Source organism: Cryptomeria japonica, chromosome 7, assembly GCF_030272615.1.
Source record: "Cryptomeria japonica chromosome 7, Sugi_1.0, whole genome shotgun sequence".
Lineage (NCBI taxonomy): Eukaryota > Viridiplantae > Streptophyta > Pinopsida > Cupressales > Cupressaceae > Cryptomeria > Cryptomeria japonica.
The window spans coordinates 170,642,811-170,664,594 of record NC_081411.1 but is presented as its reverse complement, the minus strand read 5'-3'; positions in this window follow the sequence as shown (position 1 = coordinate 170,664,594).

Genomic DNA, 21,784 nt, shown 5'->3' with positions numbered 1-21,784 from the left:
AAACAATTGAGAATGCATGTTGATACACCTTACGGTAAGTGCTATGCCATGGACAATAGGTTAGTTCTTGTAGTAGGAATCATGAAGGACATTGAGTTTAGATTCCTAGCCTACCCAGACACTACATACAAGACAAATATCATAGTTGTACAAGTGCCTATGAACTATGGGATGCTGCTGTCCAGATAGTGGTCCAATTTGGTGGGTGGACATGTCCAACTTGACTTGTCATATGCCACTATTCTAGTGAAAAGAATAGAGGTGAGGATAAACAAAGAACCAAGATCTCCCTACCTCATAGAAGAAGTTGATCTTGATGAAGTGACTTGTTTTTGCCACTTAGATATGGACAACTTTCAGGTAAGTATTTCTAAACCTTTAAAAGTTGATAAAATTGGAGAAATGGTTAAACAAAATGAAAATTTAATTTGAAAATTGTATTTTGACGGTGCCTATAATAAGGATGGAAATGGAGCAGGAGTTGTACTTATTTCACCTAATGGAAAATATTTTAAATACTCTTTCTTGTTAGCTTTTGAGTGTACTAATAATATTGCTAAATATGAGGCCCTCTTATTAGGACTTAAAATAGCAAATAAACATGGCATTAAGTTTCTAACAATTTATGGTGATTCATAATTAGCTGTTTCACAAGTTAGAGGCAAATTTGCTACAAAAAAATGCAAAATTAAGAAGCTACAGGAATGAGGTTTGGGATTACATTGAACTCTTCAATGCTTTCTCCATCAATTGGACTGAAAGGTCCAATAATATTTTGGTAGACTTCTTCGCTAACCTGACGATCAAACATAATGATATCCCTTTTGATGATATTACCCAAGTAGAAATCAAGAACAGACCATCAGTCCCTGGCAATGTAAAGAGTTGGCAAGTATTTGATGATGATAGGGATTTGCTTAAGTTTTTATTTTGTGAGAATCAATATGAGCACCAGTGGATTGATTGGAATGGACTTGTGGAGGACAAGGATGGAAAGGAGACTGTACTTGGGCAAGAGGTGTTGTAGCTGAAAACAAATAAAATCCCAAAGGGATTAGTAGAGCTTGAAAGAATGTTTGATGATAAAGATATGGCAAGTTTTAGACCTATTTTAGGAGGATGTGAGGATGTTGAAAAAATAAACTTGGGAAGTGAAAGAAATCCAAGAGAAGTATATATTGGAAAATATCTCACACCAAAAATCAGAACAATATTGATTAATCTGCTAAGTACAGACATGTCTTCGCTTGGTCATATGATGACCTTAAAGCATACATAGAATACTTGTTCTAGTATGAGATACCTTTGAAGCCTGATGCAATGCCTTTCAGACAAAAGAAAAGGCCAATAAACCCTACTTTGGCTCCCAAGATGAAGGAAGAATTGATGAAAATTAGGAATGCTGGTATTATTGAGCCCATAAGGCACTCAACATGGGTGTCCAATTTGGTCCCAGTCAGAAAAAAGAATGGTGATATCAGACTGTGTGTGGACTTTAGGAATTTAAATGTTTCATCTTTAAAAGATAATTATGCTTTACCTAACATGGAGGCTCTTTTGCAGAAAGTCACTAAAAATGAATTGTTATCTATGATGGATGGCTTCTTAGGTTACAATCAAGTCAAAGTTAAGGAAGAAGAAAAGTTCAAAACTACTTTCACCACACCTTGGGGCATCTATGTCTATGCTAGGATGCCTTTTGGACTAACATATGTAGGAGCTACATTCCAGAGGGCTATGGATGTACTTATTCTAAAAAAGTAGAAGATCATTGTAATGACCTAGAAAAAATCTTTATTAGAGCATTAGAATATGGCATATCTTTAAATCCCAAAAAGTGACATTTTGGAGTTACTAAAGGGAAATTGTTAGGTCATATTGTTTCAAAAGATGGTGTGAGAATCAATCCAGAAAGGATTGCTGCTATAGATAAGATTCAAATCCCTAAAATAGTTAAGGCAATTCAATCTTTTTTCTATCAAATTAACTTTGTAAGAAGATTTGTTTCAAACTTTTCTGAAATTGTAAAACCTATTGCTAAAATGTTGAAAAGGGGTGCTGAAATAAAGTGGACTAATGAAACTCTTGAATATTTTTTAAATATCAAAAGAGCCATCAAGGAAGCCCCTGTATTAAAGTCCCCTGATTTCTCTAAGCCTTTCTAAGTGTTTTCATTTGCTTCATTCCATACTATTGCAGTTGTCATGTTACAAAAGAATGATGAGGGCCATGAACAACCAGTGGCATTCTTTAGAAAAACATTGCAAGCATCTGAGTTGAACTATGATTTAAATGAAAAACAGGCTTATGCTCTTGTGAAAGCTGTAAAATCTTTCAGACCCTATCTGGTTGGTACCACTGTCATTACATATGTACCAAATGCTGCTATTAAAGACATCTTCAGACAATCAGAGACTACTGGAAGGAGATGTAGATGGATAAACCAGATCTAAGAATTCAATATTGATATACAGATCACAAAGTTGGTGAGGGGTAAGGGTTTAGCAAAATTGATGGCAGAATCCAATCTTGAAGCAGCATAGGTAAATCAAATAGAGTTGGAAGATGCACAAATAAGCATTGAAAGGTGTCCTTGGTATACAAATATTGTTTATTACTTGAAAAATATGAAGTGTCCTGATATTCTAAATGATAGTCAGAAAAGAACTTTAAAGCTTCAAACATCTAGGTATGTATTACTTAAAGGAGATTTATATTGGAAAAATAGAGATGGTATTCTTTTATTGTGTCTAGATGAGTATCAAGCATCTGCTGTTTTAAAAGACTTACATGAAGGTGTATGTGGAGGCCATTTCTTAGCCAAAACCACTTCTCATAAAATTCTTAATGCTGGTTATTATTGGCCCAAGTTTTCAAGGATTGTAATGCTTATATTAGAAAATGTGAAGCATGTCAAATTTTTTTAGGGAAGCTTAAGTGAAATGGAGCTATTCCTCTCAGACCCATGCATACAGAGGAACCATTCCAAATAAGGGGTATTTACTTCATAGGAAAAATAGAAAACAAATCTAGTGGTGGGCATAAATGGATTTTGGTGGCTACTGATTATTTCATTAAGCTTGTTGAGGCCATTCCCACAAGATAGGCTACAAGCAAAGTTTTGACAAAGTTTCTCTTAGAAAACATTCTGACCAGATCTGGAGTACCTCAGAAGATTATGGTGGACAATGGGATGTGTTTTAGATCCAAGGAGTTCTCTGATTTCTGTGAAAATTATGGCATCACTTTGTCCTATTCATCACCCTACCATCCCCAAGGAAATGGACAAGCAAAATCAAGCAATAAGAACTTGTTGAAGATTATTAAAAGGATGTTGGGTGATAATAAAAGAGCTTGGGATTCAAAATTGAACCTAGCAGTATGGGTTGACAGAGTAACAGTCAAGAAGTCCACAGGATTTGCTCCATATGAGCTTGTATATGGAAAAGAAGCAAGATTACCCTTGAATAATTTGCTTCTAGTTTATAAGTTTGTTACAAAGGAGTGTTCAGAGGAAGTAAACTTCATGGGGAACAGGTTGATGCAACTAGATGAGTTGGATGAGTATAGGAAAGAGGCTTAGGAAAGAAACATTAAGAGGCAACAGATGGTTAAGGCCTTACATGATAAAAAGGCTTGTGACAAAATATTTGAAGAAGGAGAATGGGTACTTAAGTGGAATGCCAGGGACCAAGACAAAGGAAAACATGGAAAATTTGATACACTTTGGCTAGGACCCTATATCATTTTGGAAAAAAGGTGGAGAAAACTCATATTACTTTTAGGATACTGATGGCCAAGTGCTGGAATTTCCAGTCCATGCTCAATACCTCAAGTATTTCTTCTCTTGATAATCAGGGAGTATTACTTGTATCATAGTAATATAGTTTTCTTTTTGTTTTTTGTTATTTGTTTTCAATTTTCTATTTTGGTTTGCTTTCCAGAGATAGCTGAGATCTTGCTATGTCCTTAAAAAGAACATACATCCCCAGAAAGAGCCATTGTTAGCACATATTTTTACTAAATATTTTTGTGCTATATATGGATGCTTTTTGCATATAGTTTCATCATAAGAGAATTTACTGCTAGAATGCATGTGCAGGTGATATGCTACAGTGTCTTCATGAAAAGGCATCACTGGGACATATTCAAGGGGAATGTTGAATATGATGGCATTCTGGTAATCCTCATCTTCACAATTAGTTTCATTGCAAGAGCACTTTTGGAAGATCAGCATAGAGTAGGGTTATAAACATGTTCAAAGATGTAAATGGTGTGGGAGAAACCTTTTAGTATGGTTATTAAAAAGTTGCATCCAAGGAGAAAGGCTTCTTTTGTACAAAATGCAAAATTCTGTTTATCGACATAAGTCACCCTGATGAGATCGCCCAAGGAGGACAAAGTGTGTTGATCAGAATAACACATGCCGATAGTGTTTCCTAAAAGTGTGAGTGGTGGGAAGAAGTGCGACTGAGTGGTAATCCATCGGGGAGAGTTTCGACGATGATATGATAAGAAGTCAGAGTCATCAGAGTAACATACACTATCAGGAACGAGGAAAAAATGTTATCCTGATACCTGATGGGGTTATCTGTGGAACTCTTTCCGACAACAGATGGAGTGATGTATTCATAGCAATGTCATCGGGTCATCGGGAGGTCCTAATTTATGTTACCCCAATACTCGATAAACTAAGTGGAGAAGGCGACTCTATCAGAGAGACTTTCTTCGATAAAGTGGTACCAAGCAAAAAGGGGAGCTAGGCCATCATGATAACATACATTATTGGGAAGCTATGTTTTGAGTTATCCTGATACCCGATGAGGGAGACGAGCTCATCGCAAATGAAGAGATTACATTGGGAAAACCTACTTTGATAGACCGAAGCAACCTGATAAGGAGATTAAGGTGCAGATTGAAATAAAAGACTCATCGGGGTAACTTACATTATTGGAGAAACATTTTCAGAGTTGTGCCGATGCCCAATGGGTAGAATGCCATAGAGGGACAGAAGGCAGATCTATTGGGGAAACTATAAGCATAAGAAGCAAAGAAAATATGCTACGCTGACACCCGATAAAGCAATCAGGGAAGGTTATGCCGATCAGAAAGACAAAAAGGTAATTGAAGGAATGCAAAATGTAGGTGGAGCCAAGTAATTGAATTATCGGGTAGGGTTACATCGATTAGCTATTGGAATATCTGATGTGACAACCATTATTTAATGCTTGTGATCAGGAGGATTGGATCCGCATGAAGAAAATATGATGAGTTTATGATTGTTACAGACTATAGCCATATTATATCCAACATAAAGAAAGAGTTTTCGTGCCAGAATTATTCACAGTGTTTTCCACAAAGTTATGCACTGATTTTTTATTTTGTAATTATATTTTGTGTCTAGCAGTTAGGTAGTTAGGTGTTAGGTTTTAGTTAATATTAGTTTAGCAAGATGAAAGGGTGTGTCCTTTCATTTGAATCTTTTGGCACACACATATGTAGTGAGTCATTTTTGTATCATGAGGGGGTAATAGATAATTCTGCCATTGGCTGGGCTGCAAGTGTTATGTTTTAGAAAGGTCTAGTAGGAATAAGAAGTTTATTTTGTGCAAACTAAATGTATTGGAGTATTTGTAAGTGCATTTTTTGTGTACATTCTTATTCCAGAAGTTAATATACAATATTTCATGTTTTTATCTTCAGATCGTTGTGTGTAATTTTGTGTTTGATGAAATCATGTGTCCTGTTGATAAATATTTTGGATTTGCTGTGATGTGCCATCACATGATGTTGTATCGAATGTAAAATTGGGTTTTTATTTTTCATGCAACACATAATGAAACCTTCACAGTGATGGTCTTATAATTGTCTCTTGAGTTGATAGTGATTCTTGTTTACAAAGTTATTCATTAACTATCAGATAAGGGCACTGGTCTGTTATTAATCTTTGCTAAATAAGTTTGTATGCATTAGGTCCTTATCAAAGAAACAAATCTTCTAATTTCTATAAGTACTGCTCTTTTTCATAATTTCTTAAAGTCCTAACAGTAATCTTTTGCATAATACAACTATACTCACACTTATTTTATCAGTTTTAAAGGCATTCAATAAAAAGCACTTCTGTTAGCATATTTGCAGGAAAACCTTTTGCCATCCTTGCAATTGCTAATTCCCACAATTTAAATTCACTCAAAAAAAACCTCTTTTGTGCTTGAGAGTGTAAGGTACACCCACCTGGGTTTAGTGGAGCCTAAAGTGCAGAGGGATTTGGTCTTTGATCATCCCTCTTCATTGGCCAAGGCTGATTGGATCAATTGAGGATTAGGCAAGTCTTTGGTTTTCCAATCTATGGTTTTGGGCACCACGATATAGGACGTTGTTTGAAAAACTGTATGAAGTTTTCCTTTTGTTCCTAGTTTAATGATTTTGCTAAGTGGATATTATGTACAACTTCTCCTTCTACTATATTGACTTCTTTAGTTTCTTCCATGAGTAATGCTGAATTCTCTTTTATGATAGGGAGGTTGTCTAGCTCATTCTTGCCATTGCGATCACTTTGATCCATATCTTCTATCACAGAGGTATTTGCCTCTCCAAAGTATGCTATTCTATCCAGGTCTACAACAAATCCTTCCTTGTGATCACCTTGTGGAAACCCTTCTCTGACACCATGGAATTCTGCAATAGTTTCATCATTCTCAAACCAATCTAGAGTTGGTTTTCCTTCTTGTCCCCAATCAATTAAATGTGAGTGTACAAGGGGTAATTCATTGCTCCCTTCTGTTGTAACAGAATCTAATAACATGTACACCTGGTTATTTGAGTGACCTAATGTATTTGAATCATCTATAGGTGATTTGTGATTGTCTATCATGTCTATTGTTTGTGGGATGGAATCATGATCAAACAAGAATTCATAGTTGTGAGAATCTATCTCATTTTCTATGTATGTTTCAACTTCTAAGGTTATATCACTTATCTCCTCTTGTACTTGCATATGATTTTGTTGTAGATTCATGGGCCTCCTTTGTATGGGGGCCACCCTTCTTAAACCTTGTATAAGTCATTGAAGTCTTTCATCTGATTCGTTGGGTGGATATTGAGTTGTTTCCCTTGGTAAAAGTATTGACAACAACCAAGGATTAGGCTCATTTACTAGTTCTAAGCTTGTGTCTGTTACCATATTTTCTTGTGTGGATGTTTTAGATACTGTATTTCTAGGTGACTCAGTGCTAGGTTCTTGTAGAAGTTGTCTCATATCTTCACCATCTGATTCTATACTAGGAGATGTTGGTACTTTATTGCTTGTCTGAGATGAAGAGGGAAATAATCGCGTTGACAACTGACTTTGAGATATGTACTTTGACGGAAGCCTTGGTCTGTTCAGCATATCTAGTGTACGTTGTCTTGCTTCTATTATTTTAGGTACATGTTTATATCCTAACCCTTGATTCTTTGGATTTTTCGTTTGGGACAACAAGTTCTAATTTTACTTGCCTTTGTAATCCCAAGCCTGTGGTACCATCATACCCATGTTTTTGTAGCATCTTGAATCCATTGCCATATTGATCTAAAGGTGACCTAGACATTTTCTTGTCATCTTCTTCTCTGTATATCCAGTGATTAACATCTTCATTCAGAGATTCTTCTTGTAAATCTCCCCACCTAATGAAAGAGCATGAATATGAGTATCTAACTATTTGTTTTCCTTTGTCTTGTTTCATTACTGTGTTTTGAGGCTTCCTAAAAGACCAAGGAGAAAGAGATAACTATTTTCCATTTGACGTACTTGAAATAGAGTATTCCCCACAACCAATATCCTTAATCTGCAAAGAAGATGTTGTAGGTGCATTCTTCTATATTTATGTGATCATTAATGACTCCATTTGTGTAGTGAGAGGTGCTGCTTGATTAATGGGTACCTGGTTATCTACACTTGCCTTTAAGTGATTATAGTGTTGGAATGGATTTGGATCACCCTTTATGGTGATTTCAATGCCATTATATGAGAATTTAACACATTGATGAAATGTTGATGGTACAACTTGCATGGTATGAATCCATGGGCAACCCAATAACATTTTGTACCTTAGTTCTCTATCCAACACTTGGAACCTCTGTTGTTATAGGTCCTACTTGCATTAGTAGTGTAACTATACCTTTTGACGGACTCTCTTCATCATCATATGCTTTGATATTTATTATTTTTGAAGGATCAATGCGAAGCTTAGAATATCCCAATGTCTTAACCAACTTTAATGTACAAATGTTGAGACCAACACCTCCATCTATAAGTACTCTTTCGATTCTTCTCTTATGTATGTAAGATTCTAGATGTAGCGGGTCATTGTGGAGAAGTCTATCATTGGGAATATCCTATTTTGTGAACACAATATGGGTACCATTTGCCAAATTCCCCACCATGGATTGGAAGGCATTTTCATCTATATCTTTTTCAACTACTAGATCTTGAAGTGCTTTATCTAGGATAGATTTATGGGTTGGTGATATACGTAATAGTTCAAAGAGTGATATCTGTGCTGGGGTTTTCTTGAGTTGCTCAACAACATTATAGGTCCCTACTGCTGGTGGTGGGTTTGATGGTACTCCTTGTAAAGTTACTTTAGATCTACGAGTAACTACTGCACAATCTCTGTCTCTGGGAGTTATCATGATTGTAGACACTATATCATCTCTTGTTAGGGGACTGTTTGTAACATATGCTATGTTATCAAGGTTTATTTCATATCCCTTCCTATGGTTATCATGTGCAAGTCTGACATCCATGATATGTGCTATAAGTTCATCTTCAAACCATCCCAAATGAAATGGTTCTTCATGCCCCCAACCCATAAGACAAAGATTCTTGTCTTCATCATATTTTGGTGCTTCTGACAACATGCAAATTTGGTTATCATAGTTGTAAGTCTCTTGACATTGCTCATCATTATCAAGTGTTTCTCGTGAATCATCATTTACTACATCCCCTGAGCTAATGGCATGAATAGTATAATCATATGAGAATTTTGTGTAGTTAGCTATGTTGTCTTGTGTTCTAGATCTAGATGCCTTCCCTTTATCATGTTTGACAAATGTATCCTTAAAGATGGTATGATTTGTGTTGGCTGAAGTTTTGTTGGTATCAATTGTGATGTCACCTTGATCGATCATGTCTTGGAATAAGTTTTTCAATTTATAGCAACTTGCGGTTTTGTGACCTTTAGTACGATAATATTCACATAAATCACTCTCATTCCACCATGTAGGTTTGAAAGGACCTAGTTCATATACTCTTACTTCTGGAAAAGTGATCATGTTTGTCTGTATTAACTTTTTTAATGCTGATTCAATAGGTTCCCCTAGAGGTGTGTAATTCCTTTTTGGAGCATTTACCCTGGGGAATTTTATGTTCATAGTTTGTGCAACATTTACATTGGTCGATACAGTGTTATTCTCTATATGTAGACTAAATGATTGACTTGGGCCTTGTAAAGAAAAAATTGGTTGAGTTCTGTTCACTGTAAGGGTGTCTACAACACCATCGTTGGTCACATTTTTGTTTTTCGACCAAAATTTGGATTTATCATTGCTGTTATTGCCATATTTTATGAGACCTTGTTCTACTAGTCCTTTCTCACACTTTAGGGTTTTTCAATGATTTGTTTAAATGTGGTCAAACATTACATTTGTATTGGGTTCTTGATTTTAGGGATTAAGTTTTTTGTGAGCATGTCAACTTGATCTGTTTCGGGAATAATAGTCTTGCATCTCCTATAGAGAGCTTTGCATCTTTGTATGAAGGATGAGAATGTTTCATTCTCATATTGTTTTGCAGCACATAAGTCCATCAAAGTGATTGGGGTTTCAATGTTATGTGAGAAGTTAGCAATGAAATGTTCAGCTAGTTCACCCCATGATGTGATAGTTGGTGGTAGATGTGAAAACCACTCTAAGGTTGAGCCTCCCAGACTTTTAGTAAATAGTCTCATTAGATAAGTGTCTTCAGTTGCAACCTCTATACATGCCATAAAAAACTTTCTGATGTGATCTCTAAGATCACCTTTCCCTTGGTATCTGTCAAATTTTTGTGTTTCAAAATGTGGTGGGAAAGGCAACATGTATAATAATTGATCAAAAGGATAAGGATGTAAGTTCTGCATTGTGTAGCTTTTTTTATCGTTACCGATTTGCATAGTTTCTATTTGTTGTTGTAGATTCTATACTTGTTGGGACACAATGTCTATTTTTGTCAGGGGTACACTTTGCGCATGTATATTTCCCACAAAAGGATTCGTGGTAGTGTAACTAGGAGGTTGTTGAAAGGTACCATAATTATAATTCTGTGTGTTATGGGTTCTGTAATGGTACTTTTCCTCTATGGTTAATTAAATATTAGCAGCGGATTAAATAAATCAAATATTAAAGTTTAACCTAATGTAATTAACCTTTTCACCTAATATAAATAATCTTGGTAGTAAGGCAATTTAATTTATTATAAACATTAATATATATATCAATAATAATACTTCGAAATAATAATTTGCAGTAGTGAAACATTAGGGCAATGACTATATGAAATTGATTAATACATATTTGTAAATCATGGAGAGGTTGCTTTTCTGCACGTAGAGGATTAGTTATAGGCCTAGGGTTTCGAGGCAAGGGAGCACTCCAGGAGGACATGATTCCTACACAGAACCCTACATGCCTTCACGACATGAAATAAACATAGCCCTGGCTAGGACACTCCTGGGTGTATGCTATACCCTGAGTTGGACACACACTACATGCCCCTTATCCAATGCCCAATGCCCTACCGCGAGACCTTAACTATCCCCTCTCTTGTGATCCTTTCAATTTGTCTTGTATAATCTCCATACCTCCCCCATTCTCTATTAATTTACGGGTTTTAATAATACCCCAAGGGTGACTGCAAAAGTCACACCCTTTCATTATAATAATATTTCTTAATTACTTTGATTTATATACTATTTTATTACAAATTCTTTCACGGGAAAAAGTCTCATAACATTTCTCCCCCTGTAGTTTAGCTATTGTCCTCAATAGCAAGAGATGCATCTGCATCACAAATCAAATAAAAACACATAATTAATATCTAAAGAAATAGCTTTTGAACATATTTATTCTTCATAATATTTCTATTTGTTTTTAATATTTGTTTTCCTTCATTCATAGATATCCTTCTAGTCTAGCTTAAATTAACAAGTATTTCCAAGGGAGTCACTTTGCCAATCAAAATTATGACAAGAACACATATATCTCTTCTATCAAAAAAATTATAATTGAATAATTTAATTTTATTCCATATGTTTAAGGTCATATATTTTAACTTCATCAATTTTCTCTCATATGACACATTCTCTTTAACATATACATTTAAATAAATTTGTAACTTAAAATTTATAAACTTTTTATGTCTTGACATAACATTTTACTAGGGAATGACATGCACATCCTATACAATGTAGTGGCTTGTCAATAAAAATCATATAATATATATATTCAAAATGCAGCCAAAGTTGATAATCATGCATTCTAGACTACATGAGTATCCCCTTTTGCTATAAATCGAGTATAAATGTAAACTTTTCAAGTGTCACTGTCTTATAAAATAAAGGACATGTACAATGTTATTGGGTTGATCAAGTCTAATAACACGGTACACTAGGTAAAGATAGTACTACAAATTCATTACTAGCATCTTAAAAGAAAACCCACAATACATTATGAACACCCACAAGGCATTTTATAGAAAATCGTTGTAACATTTCTTTTGTTTAAGTAGCTAATGTACTTGAATTTGAATTTTAAATCGAGGTTGAGGATACTAATCAATTCAAGCATAAATAGAAATTCAAAGACTGTCTCTCCCCTTGTAAAGTTCGTCATGTCCCTATGTTTGCTCTTAAAATATTTAAACTCTTCAAAATCTTGTAAAACCCTGTATTATTTTAACCAATGTACTATGATAAGTTAATATTTTATTATTTTTAAGACAAAAATGATCTTATGATCTATGGGTTATTGGTCCACAATGTAACTTTAAACAAAAATATCAAGTCATTTGCACAAGAAAAGTTTAAGCTTTTAGTATTATTATTATTATTATTATTTTCCTTCAAAATTTCAGTCACTTTTATTATCAGAGATAGGTTAGTTAGATGTGGAGATTCTAGGGTATTTTTAATTTCAAAGGACGAATAATTGTGGACATCCCTAGGTATACTAATCTCAAATATAACAATAAACACAACTTCTTCTTCAATCTATTCACAATCAATGAAATGTATATTTAAAGATATGGCAGTTTTAGAGCTACTAGATTCTTGAACTGGGAGACAAGACTTTTGCGGCCTCTTAAATGGGAATTTTTATTGCAAGTTGAATTTGTTTGTAGGCACAAGGCAAGAGGTATTTTTAGCTATTTGAAAATTGTTGCAAAATATAGCCTACCAGTTTTAAAACTTTCCCTCAAAATCACAATAGCACTTGCCAAATTGGTTATAAGAACATTATATAAAATGCAGATATATATATATATATATATATATATATATATATATATATATATATATATATATATATATAGTGTTCTATTTATTTATTTATTATTATTATTATTTTTTCCTGATTTATGTGATGCATCGAGATATGGGCTATCAAATTGCAAAATCAAACAATTCAATTTTACACAAACAACTTTTTATAAGAAGACATGATTTAAAGCAAGATGTATGGCTTTACAAACAGGGTCTTGAGGCCCAAAATTAACAATTTGTTCTTTGTTCGCTTTATATGGGCATTCTTCCGTGAGGTTGTGCATTATTACAAGAACAATAGTTGTTTAGGGGCCAACATCATATGTCATTCCACTCATTAATAATACTCAGAGAGTACATTTGTTGGTTAGTCTTTTGGAAGGATGTAAAAATACAACTGCCATGGACTGACCTCAGTCAATTCAGTTGACTTCGCAAGATTAAGAGATCCTATTCTCGCTTTTTATGCTCACATTGCAAAATAGCATCACTATGCGTTAATACTGCAGTGGGAACTAAGATATTTATTTGGAGTATTGATTTTTCTATCAAAAGTTGAGAGTTTATCTATTATCATTTGGTCATCCGTTGGGATGAACTATATTCTATTTCACTGGTGACTTGAATCCTAGACATTTTAGTATTTTACAAGGTATTAGAATCTATTTATTTCTACAATGATATATTCCTGGACATATTAGTTTTTTGCATTATCTAAAACATTATTGAGTGATGATTGTTTGTGTGATTTTAAGCCTTCATAGTCTGGTAAGCCAATCAACTTTAACTCATGCTATGATTATTTGGAAGATGACAATATGTGTTAATAACTAATAATTCTAGGTATATGTCACAAGTTACAACTAAGAGTTCTGAACTTTGCAATATTATCAATCTCATATTATATTGCTGATATTTTATTCAATTAGAGAGCATGATCAACCTGTATTTTACAACAGAGTTTTCAATTTGGGACTCAATTACCAGAATTTGTGTTTTTACAATTTTATTATAGACTTGTTTACTAGATAAAATTAAGAGAGTAAGTGTCCAAGGGGTTGAGCTTAACTAGTTAAAACACCGGGTTCTCACTATGGAGACCCAAGTTCAATTCCCAATAGGGACATTTGAAGTGGAATTCTAAGCTATGACTCTTGGCCTTACATAGGATGGGGAAGGTCTTGGGGTCAATCTAATCAAACATAATAATAATAATAATAATAATAATAATAATAATAATAATAATAATAATAATAATAATAATAATAATAATAATAATAATAATTCAAAGATATGTAATGGGGATGGGGCCCCCTACTGTGTCCCCACTGGTTCATAGCTCCAGTCAAAAGCTATTCAGGCTTCAACCAATTACCGATAAAAATACAATAAAATTAAGAGAGTAAGCCTAAGGAACCTAAACTATTCTATAGAATAATATATGATAGCTTGGGATTCTGTTTTTAAGGAAGATACCAAGTGATACAGTTTGAAGAAGTAAATGTTGAAATATCATTGGTTGAAACTTGAGAAGCTCATAATTATTTTATAATATCAAAAATTTCAAAAAACTTTGATTATAAAATACTGCAGTATGTGTGTGTTGAGTATCACCCCTACTGTTGATTGATGATATCATAAATGGATGTATATTTTTGTATAACCTCGACAATTCAATAGCTTGGGAAGTTGAGAAAGGCTATGCCCATCCTCACTTTGAAAGGGTTAAGACTATGCTAGAATTAATGACAAATGTTTGATAGCAATCTCTTTTTTTTTTTTTTTTCAATCAAAAGTAAAAACTGTTTTTATTTTACCCACTTTTCAATTTGAATTTTCAAACCACAACCTCCATAGTTCAAAACACCATTATATATTTAACATCTAGAATTAAGGAAGCGAAGCACAAATTTATCCCACCATTAAAAGTTTGTCTCATTCATCCAGTAAAAATATCTGTATTGGAATGCATATTTTCACGACGAATGATAAGGGTAATGAAGAAGTCTTTTTTTTTCATTAAAGATTATTTTGCAAAATTATTTGTGAGTTAGAGGGTAAAAATATATTCTTGGTGATTTTCTGGTAATTGCAAACTAGTGATTGGTATAAGGTAAAAGGGATGGCTTTGTAATAAACTATTAATTTATAATAAAATTTTTACCATTCCAATAAAAAAATAGCTTTCAAATTTGATTTTAAATAATTCATGGATATGGGTAGAATAAAACTTCTTTATAAGGTGAATTTGAATGTAAATTTATCGCAAGTTGGTAGTTTGCAGTTTGAATTTAAATTTATCTTCAATTGTAATTTATATGAGGTAAATTTTAATTGTAGTAGGGGCCCAAAATACTTTTCTATGTTAATAAAATTGTAATTTATTTTCAAGATTTTGTTTATGGGATAAAAGATTTTTTTTCTTCGTAATATGCTACCCTAACATTTATTTCTAGTTTCTGGCTCAGATACCAAATGTAATGGTACTTTAACTCTATGGTTAATTAAATATTAGCAGTGGATTAAATAAATTAAATATTAAAGTTTAACCTAATGTAATTAACCTATTCACCTAATATAAATAATCTTGACAATAAGGCAATTTAATTTATTATAAACATTAATATATATATCAATAATAAAACATTGAGATAATAATTTGCAGTAGTGAAACATTAGGGCAATGACTATATGAAATTGATTAATACATATTTGTAAATCATGGAGAGGTTGCTTTCTCACATGCAGAGGATTAGTTATAGGCCTAGGGTTTCGAGGCAAGGAAGCACTCCAGGAGGACATGGTTCCTACAGACAACCCCACATGCCTTCACGACATGGAATAAACACAACTCTGGCCAGAACACTCCGAGGTGTATGCTATACCCTGATTTGGACACACATTGCGTGCCCCTTCTCCAATGCCCATTGCCCAGCCACCAGACCTTAACTATCCCCTCTCTTGTGCTCCTTTCAATTTGTCTTGTATAATCTCCATACCTCCCCCATTCTCTATTAATTTATGGGTTTTAATAACACCCCAAGGGTGACTACAAAAGTCATGCCCTTTCATTATAATAATATTTCTTAATTACCTTGATTTATATATTATTTTATTACAAATTCTTTCATGGGAAAAAGTCTCATAATAGGTTACTCTAGGTAATGTGAAATAAGCGACATGTATGTAGATCCTATGGAATAGGAAACCGGAGGTTGAGTCGCACTTGTTGTATGAGGAACTTGTGTTTGAATAGTTGCTGAGACACTTGACATTATTGGTATAGCATGTGTTGGTGCACTAACGTTTATTGTTGAGGATGATGCACTTGATTGAGAAGTCGCGTTTGAAATGACATTTGTTTGTATAGATGATGTTGGTGCATTTTGAGGAAAACTTGAGGTCATCGCTTGCATTTGTGTCATGCGTGGTATTTGATTTCTATTTGGACCTAAAGTATTTCCTAGTGGTAAGATTGTTGTTATATAAAAATCTTCAGGTAATTTCGTCCCATTTTATAATAACAACAAGAGATATTTGTCCCTATCATTATGTATAAGAGTGTCTAAGATCATAAGGACTTGTGGGTCTTGTTGAGCTGATTCAATCTCTTTGCATGTTAAATTTTATTGTATTTCATGTAATGTGGGCATTACCTGAGGATTTGATTATTGACTACTTGATATGTCCATGTTCCAAGTTGGATTTACTGATAGGTCGTTGTTTGGTTCCATCTTACTTTTTGCCTTTTGTGACCTTGTGATGGGCATTTGAGACTTCTATATGAGGATGGTTTAGAACCCAATGCAATATAAAAATAATGTAAGACTCTAGACCTAAATATGGAATATGCAATACTAGACTAGACTCTATATTGAGGATTTCGACATGAGACTTTTTGAGTATTTCGAGATTTTTGCAATGCAAGTTTTTCAAGCTCTTCTCTTAGAAGTTTTGCAGCAATTTCTCCATCAATTCTATGGGCAATTTTATACTCTCTATTTATCTCATACTCGAGTCCTATATAATGTGGTGCATTTCTCTTTAATTGCCAAGCCAAGTTACCTAAACCGTCAATGATTTCTCGTTGGCTGCCATTTGGCACTAGATTAGGTTGCTCGAAGGGGAGCAAACCAACACCTGGGAGACCCATTAAGATGCATTCTATGACTTTCTAGGATGATTATGCAAATGATGATGGACTAAGATAGATGTATATGAAATATAATAAGGACCAAATCTAAGGACATATATGAGGACGATAATAAGGACGTAAATGAGGACTATGCAACTTATATGAGGATGATAATAAGGATGTAAATGAGGACTTATGCAACTTATAAGGATGATAATAAGGACGTAAATGAGGACTATGCAACTTCTAAGGATGATAATAAGGATGTAAATGATGACTTATGTAACTTCTAAGGACATAATTCAGACTTATGCAACTTCTAAGGATGATAATGCAGACTTATGAGGACTATGCAAGGACTACCTATGGTCACAAGTATGTAAAATTTTGAGTTTGTAGGACTGTCTAATGTTTCAAGATGAACTTTGTTTCTAGTACTTCTATGTGTAGGAAAATTTTATTATTTTCCAAATCTGAGAACAGTTGTTTGAAGACAGGTATAGCTGACTGAACTGTGTTCTGACCAACTCTGAGAATGCAAAGATACATAAGATAGGGCTTGAAATAGCCAAAATACTGACTCAATATTGGTTTGGTACAACAATACATATAAAAGAATAGTATACAATCTTAGGTTGGAAAGTGGACACCATTCAATGAACCCCCCACAACAAAATATCGAAACAAGATGAATAGATAGAGAGTCTGGCAGCACTGGTTCCACTCCATTACACACACTTCTCGGGCATGCCAAGCTCTCTTACTCCGAAGATTTGAAGATCTTATCATCAAGGGATTTCTATCTCATAATGCAAGGTACATGAGGGGTATCTATGGGGTACCATCCGCACTCCCAGAATCACTAAATGTAAGATTTGGGTTACTAATTTGGTTCTTATTGTAAAATTTCAAGGGATCTCAATCTAGTGATGGATTCTCAGAGCAAGACACTTAAGACTTTAGTTGAGCTTATTGGTGCTAGGAAGGCCCCCACATACATCTAATTCACTCAACACTCTAGTCGCCTGACCAATATATTTTGTTGGTATTTTGGTTATGTTGATATGGTTTTGTCATTGATGTCAACACCTATTAACACTTATCAACTTTGGCACTTTGGAGAATTGGTTATGTTCACCAACAAGCAAGTGACTTTATGCACAGTCATCGGTATCTAGTACACCGACATGACATATTGTTCACCGACAGTTGGAATGACATGGAAAACACTTGGTTATGTCGAAGATATCATTTGGACACTTTGTCATGGAGATTTGTTCATTGGTATATTTGTGTTTGCATATTTGTTGTTACTGGCAAATAGGTCTAGGTTATGCACCGATAGGCTTATCTATTCCAAATCAGCACACCACACTTTGGAGATGATTTATTATTGTTGCAAATGCATTAAGCCGACATGTTGAATTGGTTATTGATTTACTTGTAAAATGTTTTTATTGTAATATCTTTTAGAGTCGACCTACTAAAATTGGTCTTAGGTTATGGTATAATGTAAGATCTTATTTATAAGATCGAATGTGGAATGCAAAGGAAGAAATAATTTAGTAAATGCGAGAATAAGCAGAGCTATACATGCAAACATCATTTGAAGGTTGAAGGAGGGTTTTTGTGAAGGCAATAAGAACTACACTGGTACTAAATCTAGCATAGAAAGATGCTATTTTGAGGAGTACATCCTTATTGGATTTAACCATCCAATTGTAGTCAGTGTGACTCTTATTTTGTGATTAAGCAGTGAGCTCTAGGTGCTTGGCCTTTCTGCATGTGCAGACCCCATTTGTATACACATACTATCTGCAGTAGTATCATGTGATTGTGGGTAAGGTTTCCCACCATGGTTTTTCCCCTTACAAGGTTTCCACGTATAAACATTGGTGTTGTGTTGTGGATGTTATTGTCTTTCTATTTCATGCATTAATCTTTATCGATACTACAATTAACTGATAAACTATCTACCAGCATAAAGTTTGGTTTACCGGTATTAAGCATTAAGTTTGGTTAAGTTGTTTTTTATTTGAATTTATTAAACAACTGATTCACCCCCCCTCTTAGTTGTCTCTGGGACCTAACAATTGGTATCAGAGCCTAGTCCTCAAGATAAACCTAATCCACCTAACTTTACTAAAGATGAGGAAAATGATTGCAAAGCAAGAGAAGCACTTTTGAGCGCATTATTAGATCAACAAATCATGGGATTATCAGATAGGTCTACTGCTAAAGCTATTTGGGATCATTTGGAAACATTTAATGAAGGAGATTCCATAGTCAAAATTGCAAAACTTGAAAGCTTCTGGGTCAGGTATGAAAATCTGAAAATGGAAGAAGATGAAAGGATTTGTTCTTTTATGGAAAGAGTTAATGAAATTTTTTTAGGTATTAAATATTGTGGAGGAACCTTAAGTGAGGATGGAATTGTTTCAAAAGTTTTAAGCAGATTGCCACTAGCATATAAAATGAAAGTTACTGCTATAAATGAGTTGAGAACAATGCCTAATACATTAGTAACTAGGGATACACTAATTGGAAAACTTTCAGCTTTTGAAATTGAGGAATTTGGTCCTGTTGCTACTATAAAGAAAGATTTAGCTTTTAAGGCATCAACATCATTTGCACCATCATTTGACAAGTCTGATTGGAAAGCCTTTTATGCAAGAGAACTTGAAGAAAGAAGGAGAGAAAATGAAGAACTTGAAGAACTTGAAGCACTATTTGCAAGGAAAATGCCTAAAGGTCCAGTTGGAAGTAAGTATGAAGGTAAAGCACCTTTTAAATGTTTTAACTGTAATAAGATTGGTCATATGGCTTCAAGATGCCTTAATAGACATGCTATATTGAGAGAAGAAGCTAGAAGAACATACAAGCCTAACCCTGAATATTAGAGATACAAATTTAAGAAGAATAAAGATAAATATTGTTATCTTGCTGATGAAGGAGTCACTGATGATTCTGATGAGGATCCGATAGACAATGGATGGGTCTTTGTTGCTATAATAGAAGATCAACTGACACCTATTGTTCAACCGGTAGAGCAGGCCCTGACAGCTAAAATTGAAGTTAAGGATGAATGGATCATTGGTTTAGGATGTTCACATCATATGACTAGTGCTAAAAGAAAATTCTTGACTTTTTAGGAATATAATGGAGGTCTAGTAAGATTTGGAGAAGATAAAGCTTGTTTGATCAAAGGTAAAGGTACTATATCTCTTGATGGTAAGCATAATACTGACAATGTTTACTATGTTGAAGGTTTAAAGCACAATCTTTTGAGTGTTGGTCAATTAGTTGAGAAATGATTTCAGTTACAATTCAAGAATGGGAAATGCAAAATCATGAACAAAACTGGCATGGAAATTGCAACCGGTAATCAAACTAGAGGTAATATCTTTCATTTGAATAACAATAAAAAGACATGCTTGATTGCACATATTGATGAAAGTTGGCTATGTCATAAGAAACTTTGTCATGTAAATTTTGATTGCATTGTGAAAATTAGTACTACTAAGGTAGTTAGAGATTTACCTAAGATTGTGAAGCCTCACAATCCGGTATGTAAGGAATGTCAATTTGGAAAGCAAGTTAGAGGATATTTTAAAAGTATTCCAAAAAAAGCCAATAAAGCTCTTGACTTAATTCATATTGATTTATGTGGTCTAACTAAAACTAAATGCTTACAAGGTGATAGATATTTCATGCTAATCATTGATGACTATTCTAGAATATGTTGGGTTACTTTTCTCAGAGAAAAATCAGAAGCACTTGGGAAATTCAGACTATTCAAGGCAATGGTAGAGAATGAAATTGGTAAGAAAATCAAATGTATGAGATTAGATCAACTAGGTGAATTTACATCTAAGGAATTTAATACATTTTGTGAAATAAATGGAATCAAAAGACATCTATCAGCACCTTGGACACCACAACAGAATGGAGTTGTAGTAAGGAAAAACATAACTATCTTGGATGCAGCTAGAAGTATGTTATCAGAAGCAAATCTACCACATATATATTGGAGAGAGGCAGTAAGCACAATAGTCTACACATTCAACAAAGTTCACATCAAAGGAGAAACTGGTAAGACACCTCATGAACTATGGTTTGGTATTACTCCTATTCTTAAATATTTCAAAATGTTTGGAAGTAAATGCTATATTAGAAGAGATGAGTATATTGAAAAATTTGATCCTAGAAGTGATGAAGGAATATTTCTTGGTTATTCATCTAAGAGCAAGGCATATAGATGTTTTAACAAGAGATTGCAGAAAATTGTTGAAAGTACAAATGTGAAGATTGATGAATAGTTTAGAGGAACTTCAAGGTATATAGACTCTGAACCAGCTACAAAAATAATGACAAATGAACCCACACTGGTACAGAATGAAGATCCAGTTACACCGGTATCATCTGAAAAATTCCATTGTAACTGAGGAATAGTAGCCAACGAAGACACCCCAATATGTAAGACTGAATCACTCTGAAGATCAGATAATTGGGAACAAGTATCAAGGAGTTATGACAAGAGGAAGACTAGCAAATGAAGAGGTATGTCTCATTTCTCAAATTGAACCACCATTAGTTAATGAGGCATGTGAAGATAAACACCGGATTAAAGATATAGAAGAAGAATTAGAACAAATTGAGAAGAATAACACATGGACATTAGCTCCCCGACCTAAAGACAAAAATGTAATTGGAACAAAATGGGTATTCATAAGTAAACTTAATGAAGATGGTAAGGTAATTAGAAATAAAGAAAGACTAGTGTGTAAGGGATATCCACAGAAAGAAGGAATTGATTATAATGAAATCTTTGCACCGGTAGCTAGAATTGAGGTAGTTAGATTATTCTTGGCTTTTGCAGCACACAAGAACTACAAAGTATATCAAATGGATATTAAATGTGCATTTCTAAATGGAGATCTTGAATAAGTTGTTTATATTGAACAACCTGATGGATTTTATTTGATAGATAACAAAGATATGGTTTGCAGGTTAAGGAAAGCTTTGTATGGGTTGAAACAAGGTCCAAGAGCTTGGTATGCAAGGTTGGATAAATATCTTTTGAAGGTTG